This window comes from Gymnoscopelus microlampas, assembly GCF_963454915.1.
Source record: "Gymnoscopelus microlampas genome assembly, chromosome: 14".
NCBI classification, from domain to species: Eukaryota; Metazoa; Chordata; class Actinopteri; order Myctophiformes; family Myctophidae; genus Gymnoscopelus; species Gymnoscopelus microlampas.
In genome coordinates this window covers 44,014,620-44,028,885 of record NC_139951.1, presented here as the reverse complement: position 1 = coordinate 44,028,885, position 14,266 = coordinate 44,014,620, and the positions used below count along the sequence as shown (strand labels likewise).

Below are 14,266 nucleotides of genomic sequence, written 5' to 3'. Positions count from 1 at the left end.
AAAATATAGAGATTGCTGGCTCTACAAAAGACAGTGTTACTTGAGGACAGAAGGAGATCAAGTTCTACCAGCTAAACCATTTGTTTGGCAAGGTACGGTAGCTAGTGGATTCCATTACGGTGATCAGGTATTCTCTGTCAATGAGAAAGTCCAGGGCATGCACATGTAACAATGAAAGAAGACACACCCTACAGCTACACTTGATTGGTTTTTGATTTATTAGACATTATAATTACATGTTAAATGCTTCTCACGGAAACGTCAAGGATAAAATGTCAATGGAACACTGGAACAAGGAAACTTGAGAGACAAAAAAGATTATGTAGGCCTACATGATGAGTGATTTATGAAGGGCATGCCAGGATTGTAATTGAATGCAGTGTCACAATAGTTTAATGCAAAGGCTTCTAACTTTGATCAGACGTGAGTTAACTTTTAGGTTGGAGGAGGTCCTAGGCTGTTACCATGGATTATGACTGTGGAGTGTTATTATAGTTGTTGTCATTATTGGACACTTTGAAACACTGTCTCTCAACTAACGACAACCAGCATTACTTGTCCAGTTCTGCCCTCCTTTGCCTTGGTAGCAAATAGCTCCTTCAGGGGTCATCAACATGTCCGTACATGGACAAACATGTCCGTGGCAAGACTTGTCTATGTCCGTGGCACTCTTTTTTTCCTTTTTGTTTTGAAAGAAAAATATATATAGCCTACATATGTTTCATTATAATGTAAAAACATATTCTAAAATACACAAATGAATCTTGGGGAAAACAATGTAATAATTTTGGTGACTCATGAAGTGTCGGGATGACATTCTCATTAATATGTTGCAGGAGATTTGTGGTATTGTATGTTGTACCCGTACATGATTGCATCATATGAGGACAACAAGACAACAAGATTCCCTGAAAATGTCAAAACATACATTCAATCCTTTGTGGGATAGTTACTTTCCACCACTGTCTTTTCAGGACACAGAGAGGATGCAGCCAGTGGCGTTAAAAACAAGACAAGAATATAGCTGCAAGCAGCGATAATACGGGGCCAGTGAATAGAGAGAGAGAGAGACATGGAAACGGAATAGATTGAAGAGAGAGAGAGTGACATGGAAACAATAGATTGATGAGAGAGAGAGATGGAAACATAATGGTTTGATTGGACATCTCAACCTACTGCCATTAACAGGATTCGAACTCTCAACCTTCAGACTAATAGGCTGCAACACTACCTATAGTGCTATAGCTTTGTCCAGGCTGATATTGTCTGTTGAAGATCATAAACTCTTGCCTTCTTTCATGAACCAAGCCCCTGTTTCACTAACACTAAGATCACTCGTTCACAAACCATTTACCAATGAAGAAATTGTACATCTCCTCAGAACCAAAACTAGTGAAAGTAGCCGATCTACAAGCTCACAAACCATGAAAGGTTGTGAGATTGTAGATCAGCTATTTTCAGAATGAAGTATGTCATACGTTGAAAAAACGTACTCTCAAATAAGCATTTCAGGTTATCTTTACCATTTGCATATGTATTCATTGATACAGTCATGTTGTTTGCAATTCAACTTAAATTAAGTCTGCATCAAGTGAGGCTTGAACTGGCAACCTTGGGATTGTGAGGCATTCATTTAAGGGAGACACCATTGGCCCAACAGACAAGTAACTGTGAAAAAGGAGATCACACAGATGATACAGTTTCACGCAAATAGCTGAAAAATCCTGGGTTTAAGTGTTTTTCAAACTGTTCAAAATTGCGGACAATCTAAGGGCGGCACTTACTGGTCAAAGCGATAGATGTGTTCCTCATGAGTCAAGGCACATGTGTAAGCAAGTTTCACGACTTTCGGCCAAACGAGGCATGACTTATGCCTGTTTAAAGTCTGCCTTTTCAAAAAATTGCTATAGCGCCCCCTTTTGGCCAATTGGAGTAAGATTGGTTTCAGTGATATTTGGAATGACCCTGTACATTTCTGCAAAGTTTCAAAGAAATGTGAGTCTGCATGTATGTTTTAGGCACAGATGAATAATTTTCATAAAACTGTAATAGTTAAAATCTATCTCCTCCTGGGATTTTTGAGCAATCTGCACGAAACGTTTAACACTTGAACTTTGGACCTCTGCATACAAAAATTTCCAACGGATTTTCCATAAGTGAAAAAATGCAGAAGTTAGGAGCCAATGACTGTTTTTCATATAATGCAAAATGGTGGGAGATCTAAAGGTCAGAGGTCAAAAGTCAGAGGGTGAAAGTTGTTCAGCATGAGGAGACGCATATGTGTATTCAAGTTTCATGGCTCTAGGTCAAACAGGGCATGAGTTGTACCTGTTCAAAGTTGCCATTTTCAATTGAGTGCTATAGCGCCACCTTTGGACGAAAGATTGTGAGAATTATTTCTTGATCGTTTTTCATGACCATCTACCATATGGCCGAGTTTCGTAAAAAGCGACTGCACGGTTCAGCCAGAACTGCGAAAAGTGGCAGAAGAAGTGACAGAATACTGCCAATAACAAAACAGGTCCAGAGCTGAGCTCTGGCCCCGTAATAATAGCACAATAAGACATGGAAAGGGAATAGATTGAAATTGAGACAAAGCAAATGATTCCAACAGGCGAAAATTCTTTTTAGCCCAACCCAGCTGAGGTGGTCATATATAGGACGCAGGGGGGCAATCCCAGGTGAAAAACCTCACCCATTAACATCTCAACCTATTGCCATTGACAGGAATCAAACTCTCGACCTTTGGATTCACAGGCTGAGACACTACCTATACCGCTATAGCTTTGTCCAGGCTGAGGTCATCTGTTGAAGATAAAAGTGAACCAGTGAAAGCAGCCGATCTACAAGCTCAGAAACATGTTGCTATCTGAAAAGTTTTGAGATTGTAGATCGGTTATTTTCACAATGAAGTTTGTCATACATTAAAAAAACATACTCTCTCCAAGACGCATTTCATCATTACCTTTAACAGTTGCACATGTATTCAATGATACAGTCATGTTGTTTGCAATTCAACTTAAATTAAGTCTGCATCAAGTGAGGCTTGAACTGGCGACCCTGAGATTGTGAGGCCTTCATTTAAGGGAGACGCCATTGGCCCAACAGATAAGTAACTGTGAAAAAGGAGATCACACAGATGATACAGTTTCACGCAAATAGCTGAAAAATCCTGGGTTTAAGTGTTTTTCAAACTGCTCAAAATTGCGGACAATCTAAGGGCGGAGCTTACTGGTCAAAGCGATAGATGTGTTCCTCATGAGTCAAGGCACATGTGTAAGCAAGTTTCACGACTTTCGGCCAAACGAGGCATGACTTATGCCTGTTTAAAGTATGCCTTTTCAAAAAATTGCTATAGCGCCCCCTTTTGGCCAATTGGAGTGAGATTGGTTTCAGTGATATTTGGAATGACCCTGTACATTTCTGCCAAGTTTCAAAGAAATGTGAGTCTGCATGAATGTTTTAGGCACAGATGAATAATTTTCATAAAACTGTAATAGTTAAAATCTATCTCCTCCTGGGATTTTTGAGCAATCTGCACAAAACATTTTACACATGAACTTTGGACCACTGCCTACAAAAATTTCCAACGGATTTTCCATAAGTGAAAAAATGCAGAAGTTAGGAGCCAATGACTGTTTTTCATATAATTCAAAATGGTGGGCGATCTAAAGGTCAGAGGTCAAAAGTCAGACCACGAAAGTTGTCGGGCATGAAGAGACGCATGTGTGTATCGAAGTTTCATGGTTGTAGGTCAAACAGGGCATGAGTTGTACCTGTTCAAAGTTGGCACTTTCAATTGAGTGCTATAGCGCCACCCTTTGACGAATGAGTGTGAGAATTATTTCTTGGTAGTTTTTCATGAGCATCTACCATATGGCCGAGTTTCGTAAAAAGCGTATGCACGGTTAAGCCAGAACTGGCAAAAACAAGTATTTTTCAAAATTGCGGAAAATCTAAGGGCGGAGCTTAATGGTCAAATCGATACGTGTGTTCCTCATGAGTCAAGGCACATGTGTAAGCAAGTTTCACGACTTTCGGCCAAACGAGGCATGACTTATGCCTGTTTAAAGTCTGCCTTTTCAAAAAATTGCTATAGCGCCCCCTTTTGGCCAATTGGAGTAAGATTGGTTTCAGTGATATTTGGAATGACCCTCTACATTTCTGCAAAGTTTCAAAGAAATGTGAGTCTGCATGTATGTTTTAGGCACAGATGAATAATTTTCATAAAACTGTAATAGTTAAAATCTATCTCCTCCTGGGATTTTTGAGCAATCTGCACGAAACGTTTCACACTTGAACTTTGGACCACTTTCTACAAAAATTTCCAACGGATTTTCCATAAGTGAAAAAATGCAGAAGTTAGGAGCCAATGACTGTTTTTCATATAATTCAAAATGGTGGGAGATCTAAAGGTCAGAGGTCAAAAGTCAGAGTGTGAAAGTTGTTCAGCATGAGGAGACGCATATGTGTATCCAAGTTTCATGGCTGTAGGTCAAACAGGGCATGAGTTGTACCTGTTCAAAGTTGGCATTTTTCAATTGAGTGCTATAGCGCCACCTTTTGACGAATGAGTGTGAGAATTATTTCTTGATCGTTTTTCATGACCATCTACCATATGGCCGAGTTTCGTAAAAAGCGACTGCACGGTTCAGCCAGAACTGCGAAAAGTGGCAGAAGTGACAGAATAATGCGAATAACAATACGTGTCCAGAGCAGAGCTCTGGCCCCGTAAAAATGCAAAGCACTGCCCTACGTCCTGTCATGACAATGTAACATTAACACCATGTGCGTAGGTTTCACTCACATTTACTCAAGTACTGTACTTGAGTGCAATTCTGAGGTATTTATTTTTTCTTTACTGGAGTATTTCCGGTTTTCAGTACTTTTACTTCTACTCCACTACTTCTCAGAGTCAAATATTGTACTTTTACTCCACTATAATTAGTCGAAAGCTTTTGTAGATTTTGATTATTACAAAACATACATTAACCATTTCAGCCCTGTATACATTGAGAATAGCCGATCTACAAGCTTGAGCTTGTAGATCGGCCCCTGAAGTCCTGACATCCACATGGAAGTCTCACACTGCTGTTAGACTGTCTTTTTCTTTGCAAAGTCGACAGAGCTGACAGCAGAGTGCAACACAAACCACAACATATACAAGCACACTGACAGGAAGCCAGCATGTGGTCTAAAAGGCAATGGAAAAAGTACTCACATTTGTCACATAAGTAGCCTAATAGATCTGCTACAAATGACTGAAATGTATATAGGGCTGAAGTGGTTAGTGTATGTTTTGTAATAATAATCTAAATCTACAAAGTAACTAGTAACTAAAGTTTTCTAATAATTATAGTGGAGTAAAAGTACAATATTTGACTCTGAGATGTAGTGGAGTAGAAGTAAAAGTACTGAAAATTGCAAATACTCCAGTAAAGTAAAACATACCTCAAAATTGTACTTAAGTACAGTACTTGAGTAGATGTACTTAGTTACTTTCCACCACTCTGGGTGAGTTGTTTGTTTAGGGTCAGGGAGTAAAGTTCAACCTACCTACTTTAGCCCCTCCCCCTTCTGCTCCCAATAAAAGTCCTTCACATCCTCATCTCCTTACCTTTCTGATCTCCTCCAGACAGGTGAGTGTCATACTTTGTTTCATGTAACAGTTAGAATAAGAATTTCTAATCATTCATATTTTATACTTTTTTATTCATGGTATTCTGGTTGCACATGTCGATGTGTATATTTTCATACACCGGCTATTATGACGTTGTTTTTGACTAAACTTGCTATCTATTGAGCTAAACTAATATCTTCCCGTTTTATTTAATTTCATTTGTATAGGAGTTGAAGCATCATGAATGTTAATCTGGATGATGATCTTGTACTTTATTGCATATTATTTGTAAAGTGTTGCAGTATATCTATATGTATTCAAGTGATAAAATAATTATCACGTTGTGATTTTTAGTCTATTGTTGCATTACTTTTCTGAGAGAGGAGTTAAAGTGTCATCAATGTTAACATGGACGATGTGTTTATTTGTTCATGACAGACACATCAGTAAAGACATCCTGGGTCGGTTTCTTCAACACAAACACACAACGTAAGTCTCTGTGAAACATTCTAATGTTTTTGTGTGTGTGTGTGTGTGTGTGTGTGTGTGTGTGTGTGTGTGTGTGTGTGTGTGTGTGTATATATATATATATATATATATATATATATATATATATATATATATATATATATATATATATATATATATATATATATATATATATGCTATTTGTTATCAAATTCAACTTTACATGACAGATAGGCCTATATTATTGATTCTGAATTCAATTTTAATACACACATTAATCATGTTTCTTCTTGCACGAATTAGAGCCTATCTGTCGTTGGACGATGCAAAAACGTTGATCCACGCTTTTGTTTTCTCTCGGCTTGATTACTGCAATGCACTTCTCTGGCCTGCCAAAGAAAACAACTGACAGATTAAAACATATTCAAAATGCGGCAGCCAGAGTTTTAACTAAAACTAAGATGAGAGAACATATAGCAGTTCTAGCTTCACTATATGTTCCAAACCGCATAAACGCAAGCTGCTCACATAGTAATTAAGACCGATGATAATACAGAAGGTTATGCAAAGAGGGGAAAGAAAGAAAGAAAGAAAGCAATGTTTAGCCCTTCGTTCTAATGTTACATGATTTTCTCCAATGATAATACACATTGTTATATTCATATTGTGTAAATTGTTTAAGTTTGTATTTCTCACAGTTTCTCTTTGTCCTCTCTCTGCCGTTTTCTCTTTCTCTCTGGTGGTTAATTTAGTGGACATCTAGTGGAATCTCAACAATCAAAGGTAGGTAGGTTAATTGAAAGATCAATTTAAAGAGCCTTGAGTGTTTTTAAATGCACTGTAGGTATGTACGTTGAAATTAAATTGTATTTAAGTTGAAAGACTTTATATTTTGTACTTTTTGTCTGAATTCAAAGAACTCAATAATTGATCCGCTTTTCCGTCCTGATGCTACTTTTGAAATATTGTCATAATTATTTGTACAAATCCTCTTCAGAAACGGCTGCTCAGTTATTGTGTTTACAGACAATATCAGTTTTTACTTGAATTGATATGGTTTTGTTTGCACTGACCTATGTGTCTATGTAAATAAATTAATCTGAATGGGTTTTGACCAACCAAATGTAGATATATCACATTAATGTGTGGCCCACGAGTTTAAACATTTTAATCCCTATCTGATCGGATAAGATTTTGAAATCCTATATGTTGTGATCCAGGATCAGACAAAACAAACACATTTTGTCCCGGTAGACCTATTTCAAATAAATTCAGGATCACCCTGATCCACATTCAGACTTTTTAAGATTACCAGATCCTGATTTGCAGTGGTTCAATCCTACATACTGTATGTCCACCTAGTGCAGGGGTCTGCAACCTTTAAGGTCAAAAGAGCCAATTTGCACCACAAAATAAATACAAAATCTCTCTGGAGCCGCAAAACCGAGTTTAGCCCGCTAATGCCGGTGCCACGCCAATAAATGTGTTGCAGGCTTTGATGCAAATTTGACAGAAATGTTGAAACTTATTATTTATTCTACACCACTTTACAGTATTGGAGCACGTAAGAATCTATGTCTCATATTACATCAACGATAAATACAATTTTAAATCTAAAAAAAATGAAAAAACATTGTTAATTTTCATATGCTTTCTAAAGCTACAGGGAGCCACAAGGCAAGGGCTAAAGAGCCACAGGTTGCAGACCCCTGACCTGGTGGATATATGAAGAACAACATAAGTAGACAGACAGTTCAGCAATTAATAGCCTTCCTTAACCACTTCAACCCTATATACTTTGTTGTATGTCAGTAGCAAAAATAGCTGATCCACAACCTCACAATGTGTCGTGTTGTGTATTGTGAGCTTGAAGATCTGCTGTTTTTACAGAATTGTGTGTGTGTGTGTGTGTGGGGGGGGGGGGGGCACTGTAGGGTTATTCTATGATCATTATTTGAATACACTGTTCTGAGAGGTAGGCAAGTGTACACTGTAAATGTGACAAAATAAATGAAACATTGAATCAACCATAAAGGCTATAAATAAGGTAGTATTTAAATGTACACACTTTAATATATGTTTTCAATAATGAAATACATGTTTAAATTGTTAAAATATGTTTTTTTAACTATACCCATTTTGAAGATTTGACCCAGATTACAGCTTGGATTTGGTTTCCTGATCTGATCGGATATCAGAGTGATCCCAATCCTGATTGTTGGTTTTTAACTACCCAAGTTCCAAATCTGATCCGATCAGACAGGGATTAAAAGTATTGAACTCCTGGGAGATGAACATATACCTAAAGTTGTGTTTAGTCTCTTCACACTTGTGTAACATCCTTTGTTTGCAGTGGTGGAAAAAGTACTCACATTCTTTACTTAAGTAAAAGTATCAATACTGCAATGTAAAAATACTCTGTTACAAGTTTAAAAAAAAAAGAAAAGTAGCTACTCATTATGCAGAATGTCCCATTTTACAAGTTTTTAATATGTATAAAATGCATTAAAATCTTTTGGAAATAGCACATCTACAAGCTCACAATACGTCGCATGCATTGTGAGCTTGTAGATTTTCAAATGGCCGAAATGTATACGGAGCTGAAGTAGCTAATGTCTGTTTTGTAATAATAATCAAAATCTACAAACTAAAGTTGTCAAATAATTGTAGTGGAGTAAAAGTATAATATTTGCCTGCCTAAAAGTACCTCAAAATTGTACTTACTCAAGTACAGTACTTGAGTAAATGCACTTATTACTTGCACCACTGTCTGTTTGTAACAGGAATCAACCATGGCGTCACTTAGCGGTAAAGAACCGATGCTTAAAGCTCTGAATGAGCTGGACAAGGACGAGTTTACAGCATTCAAGTGGAATCTGCGAGAGCCTGGCAACTTTCCAGACAGCAATACACTCTCAAAGGGCGAGGTGGAGGATAAAGACAGGGCGGGCATCGCCGATCTGCTCTGGCAGAAGTACAGCCGTGATCCCGATAAACTTAAGCTGATTGTGAACAATGTTCTACAGAAAATCAGCAGGAACGATCTGCTCTTTAATTAATTATCTGGGGGAAGAATCTATAGCAGAACAGTAAAAGAAAAAAAAGGTTTAGATTTTGATACAACTCAAAGCAAAACTTAAGTTAGAACAAAGCACAACTTTTTTTTCTTTTTCCTAACTCTTTGCAACTTTGGATTTTGAAATGGATTGTTGTATCTTTTTAGAGAAATTAACCACATTTGTAATGAAAGTTCACAGACCGTTAATACAATAAAGAAAAGTTTCCAGAAATGTCATCCATACCTTTGTCCTTTTTGAAATGTTCTGTATACACTTGACACACTTGATTTATTGGCAGAAACATATGAATAGTAAGTAGAGAAACCAACCAAAAACTTATCACAAAAGTAGGTTATTTGAGAGACCCAGTCCCTACTGTATATTTTAGGTTTCATGCATGTCAAACACTGATATTGTAGACTGGATCAGACTTTGTATTTGACTGTGTCTTCTTGTTATTTGAACTGTTCTGTGTGTGTTCCTTTCTTTCACCTGTAGGTCTAATTGTTTGATGTGACTATGAAGTTGATTCTGATTCTGAGTTGTTCTAGAGCACTAGCCTAGTGGGTAACCATATTTAAAACAACACCTTGGTTCTAAACGATTTAATAGATTCAAAATATCAAAAAACAATAACCACAACAACATGCATGCAATATATAGAATAGCGGACATTAAATACAATGATTATAAGTATTGATTTAGGACCAAAATTACAATTAAATATTGCTCAGAAAAGTCAACTTTTTGCTATTTCCGCCTATTTAAGGCCTTATATAAAAGGCTGCTGATTCACAATAGAACCAAATATTGGCATTCTGATTGTTTTGGGATGTAGGGACACTACCTGTTAGACCATCTGTTCAAGTATGATGTAAAAACAACCAGCAGGTAGAGAATGACAGAGGATTTACTTGCAACTCCCTCTTTCAGGGTAGGCGTGTTTTGTGGTGAGTCACTTCATGGATCAATTTCATGACTTTTGCAGTAAAAGTAAAACTTGGGACAATCCATTTCATGAAGGGGGCATCTTAAAGATATGAAGAAAGAAAATGTTGTCCCGTTTTGTTCTACCCCGGGTAGGGGTATCTCAAAAACGAAGGCTCTTTTTGAGGGTTTGTTCCTGCACTACATGGCCACATGAAGTTATTGACAGAGCTGACAGCAGGGTGCAACACAAACCACTAGATTTGGCCACTAGATGGAGACATCACTACATTGTCTCACACAGGATGCTACAGATGACACCATCACCTAGCCTGGCTCCAGACCATATTAGACCCCACTCACTGAGAATCAGCCTAAACTTCATCTGGACTTCCAGCCTGATACAGGACCCCAACAACAACCCATGGAACACCAGGGTGGTCCTGAGGAGAATCCATGAGTTTGTCTGTATGAAGATAGCTAGTTAGCCATCTTTTGTTCTTTTTGGCTGGGATCTCATAGCCCTCATGTTTGTTATGTTGTACATGCTTAATATTTAACTTTCTATATAGTCATTGAGTATGCTTCATATCATTTGTTTTACATGGTCATTGAGTGTGCTTTATCTTTTGTTTTCTCTCTCTTTTGTACATTGAGTTGAGTATGCTTTCATATTTTATTTAAAGTAAACACAAACAAGGGAATGAACTTGTTCTCATGCTATGGAATGCCCTACCAAACGGAGTAAAGGGAGTGTATTAAAACCCTACTCACTTTCAAAACTGCCCTAAAAAACACCTTCAATTCCAAACTGGCCCCTCTCAAAGTAAACTAAAGTCTAGAAAAATAGATTTATAATAGATTTATTTCAGGGTTGTCTGCCAATGCGATGACAACTGTGGAAATGTAGTGGAAATGATAATATTAAATTCTATGATAAGAAGTTAAGTGACATAATCATTTACCAAAGAACAAGTAACATGATAGTGAACAAGGATTTTTTTCCCCTTCAATCCACAGACAACTTAGAGAATTGTCAGAAAATAATCTTTAAAACTATTTTGATTAAACTCTTTAGCATCATGTCGTCCTTTTCATATCATTGCTGTAAGGCAGAAACATCCTATCTCTATATTCTTAACTTTTTCCCCCCTGTATATTAATGCCCTACTTGATCATATTACAGCACCGCACAAAAGCATCAAAAGTAGCAGATCCATAAGCTCGAAACACCATGCATTTTGAGCTTGTAGATCTGCTACTTCTTCAGCTTTCTGCAATTTAAATCCTGGAAAGTAACAGTTTTGGACATATGAGATTTACACCAGACAGAGACAATATAAAAAGCCTGTTTGTTAAGCCATTAAGACCAGGAACGCATCTGTGTCATTTACATTTTAGTTAACTTATAACCATCATTTATTTTATACTTTGGCTATTCAAAATAGCAGATCTACAAGCTCATAGAGCTATATATGAGCTTGTAGATCTGCTATTTTTGAAAAACTTTAAAGGGTCGAGGGATGAGTCTCACCACAGACATGTCCGTACACGGACATGTCTGTGGTGAGACTAAATACTAAAGTAAAAATATCATTTTATTTTCATAAATATTTTTTTATAATATTTTTTTCTCCATGATAATGTAAATAAAAAGCATGTAGACTCTAGATCCACTTGATCCACTCTGTTCTGTATTTATTTGGTTATAGTATCATGAATCTAACACAATGCATGATTAGCCTAATAGGTTGCACCTGTGACCTGCAGTCCTGCAGGCACCAACAACAGCAATCTCGTGGGACAGTGGAGATATTTTACTATTAAAATGCACGTTTTCTGCCTTTAAATGTCAAATGGATATGAAACTAGAGGACACTTAGCTGGCCCCAAGTTAATTATTGGGTGAGTACAAGCAAGCTTTACAACTTTGTTTTAATATATCCCTATTTCAGTGGTGGCTTATCCTGCCTTGAGAATCACAATCTTAAGAGGTTGAATTTCCTAAAATAACCATGATGATTCAGTGTAAAAGCTAAAGCTAATAACATTGTTTATAACCCTAACCCTGTTTAAAAACATATTTTTGTTCAAATAATATTTGAAAAGAAGAAAGAAATAACAGGTGGTATGTGTGTGCCCGTGGTGGCTGCCCACGGTTGGACCAATGTGGCCCTCAACCCAAAATGAGACACCCCTGCCCTATATCCTATTAGCCTCGCGTAGCCAGACAATATCACAGGGCTAAAGTGCATGCAATTTTGCAAAGGCAGATTCGTCTGGAACCAGGCTAATATCCTATATTCAAACTGCAACGGAGGGTATTTTGTCCAGATGTTCCAGTTTAATCAGTTTCTCAACACACTATTATGATCAGGGAGGTCAGGGCAACTGGCATGCAGTCACCTTTGGGTGGTTGTTCTGTGTGCGTGTGCATGTGTGTACATGTGTATTGCTTTTTAATATCATTCTGTGAGATGTATTTTTCTCTCAGTGTAATTGGACAAGACACCACCACAACAATTCTGTTGTCAGGGCTCAGCTCTATTGGCACAGTAGGTTGTGTGTCGGTTTGTCGAGTGAGAGACTCGAGTTCGATCCCAGCTCGGCACGAATTACTGCATCATGTTCAAAAATGTGTTCATGAAATCAAACTGTGGTTTAGTAGTTAAATCAAATGTCTAAATGATCAAATATTGTAAAATAAGGATATTTTGAAACAGCAAAGTCAGTGGGCTTATTTATCAAGCATGTCAGAGTAGAACTAGCTGCTCATCTACAAACCTTATCATTACTTTTAATGAAATGGAAAAACAGGTATGCTGACATTGGTCCAGGTCAGCTTTGATGCCTAATAGACTGGCATTTAAAGATGGACCTTTTATCTCAGTCGTTCATTGTGATCATCTGTTTGAGGAAGGTGCTATATAAATGCACAATTTACTATTCTATTCTTTTTACTATTGACTGCTAATGTTGTATGACTGTGACAAAAATAAAGGCAGTGTGTGATTATGATGGCAGCAGTGTGGCACCATCAGGGTGGGAATAGCCACGTTGTTGTAATTATCCTAAGATGGGGGTAATAAAAAAAAGAACAATAAATTAATCAAATAAAAAAAAGAACAGGCTGTCCGCCGGCCCATTATTGGTCGGACCACAGGGCACATATGTTTTAGCATAGTGTTGGACAATGGTTGAAATTTCAGTTCCTTAGTTTAGTTCCTTAGTCTCAGTTCTCTGTCTGCTGGAATGTCTAGTCAAATGACGTGTGGTTTGACCGCAAGTGTCTTTCCAAGTTCACTTTCTTCACCATCAGTGTGCAGTTCTTGCTGATGAGACAAACACTTACAGTAGAATAATGATGAGAGCGCTCTATCCAGTTCCATGTGCATATGGCTGAGATTTCAGTTCCTTTTTTGTCAGTTCTATGTCAGCTGGAAAGGTCTAGACAAATGGCTTGTGGTTTGTCAGAAAGTGTCTTTCCAAGTTCCCTTTCTTCACTTACTGTAGGTCTGTTCCCAAACTCATTCAACTGATGTCTTGTCTCATTAGATGTACAGTAGCCTCGGAAACCCATGGCTTTTTTTTTGCTTACATGTGGTTGAAAAATAGTAGTAACTAAACACATTCCACGCCAGAGTTTAATATCATAATGTACTCACCATTGCCAGCGATTTATTGTTGTTGTTTTTTTGTTTTTTTCACGTCGCCACAGACCTCGAATAATAAACAAGTAACACACGTGTACCATTGATATGCTGCCAGGGTCAATCCTGTGTTAATTCACACTGCCCCACTCATTTGTTACTTTCAAGAGTTGTGCTTTCCGTTAAGGTGAACAAGTGTTCGATGTTGACAGATCCTGGCCCGGTCAACATTAGATTCCACGTTACGCTGCTGGTTATGAGCTTGCTATTCTCTAAAGATTTTAGAGAACCCGGGGTACGGGGGTAGAACAAAATGGGACGTAGGTTTTTTTTATATCTTTAAGTTGTCCCCTTCATGAAATGGACTGTCCCAAGTTTTACTCAGTCATGAAATTGATCCATGAAGTGACTCACCACAAAAAACGCCTATACCCTGAAAGAGGGAGTTCAGAGTAAATCCTCTGTCATTTTCTACCTCCTGGTTGTTTTTACATCATACTTGCACAGATGGTCTACAGGTAGTGTCCATACATCAGAAAGCA

General features: G+C 37.6%; 1 long non-coding RNA gene across 1 annotated transcript; it reads left to right on the top strand.

Annotated features, from left to right (window-relative positions):
• Positions 1-6,040: 6,040 nt before the first annotated feature.
• On the top strand, positions 6,041-9,383 carry LOC311060492. The gene is made up of 3 exons (XR_014602267.1): positions 6,041-6,109; positions 6,841-6,871; positions 8,872-9,383. It is a non-coding gene; the product is annotated as an uncharacterized lncRNA (long non-coding RNA).
• The last annotated feature ends 4,883 nt before the right edge of the window (positions 9,384-14,266 follow it).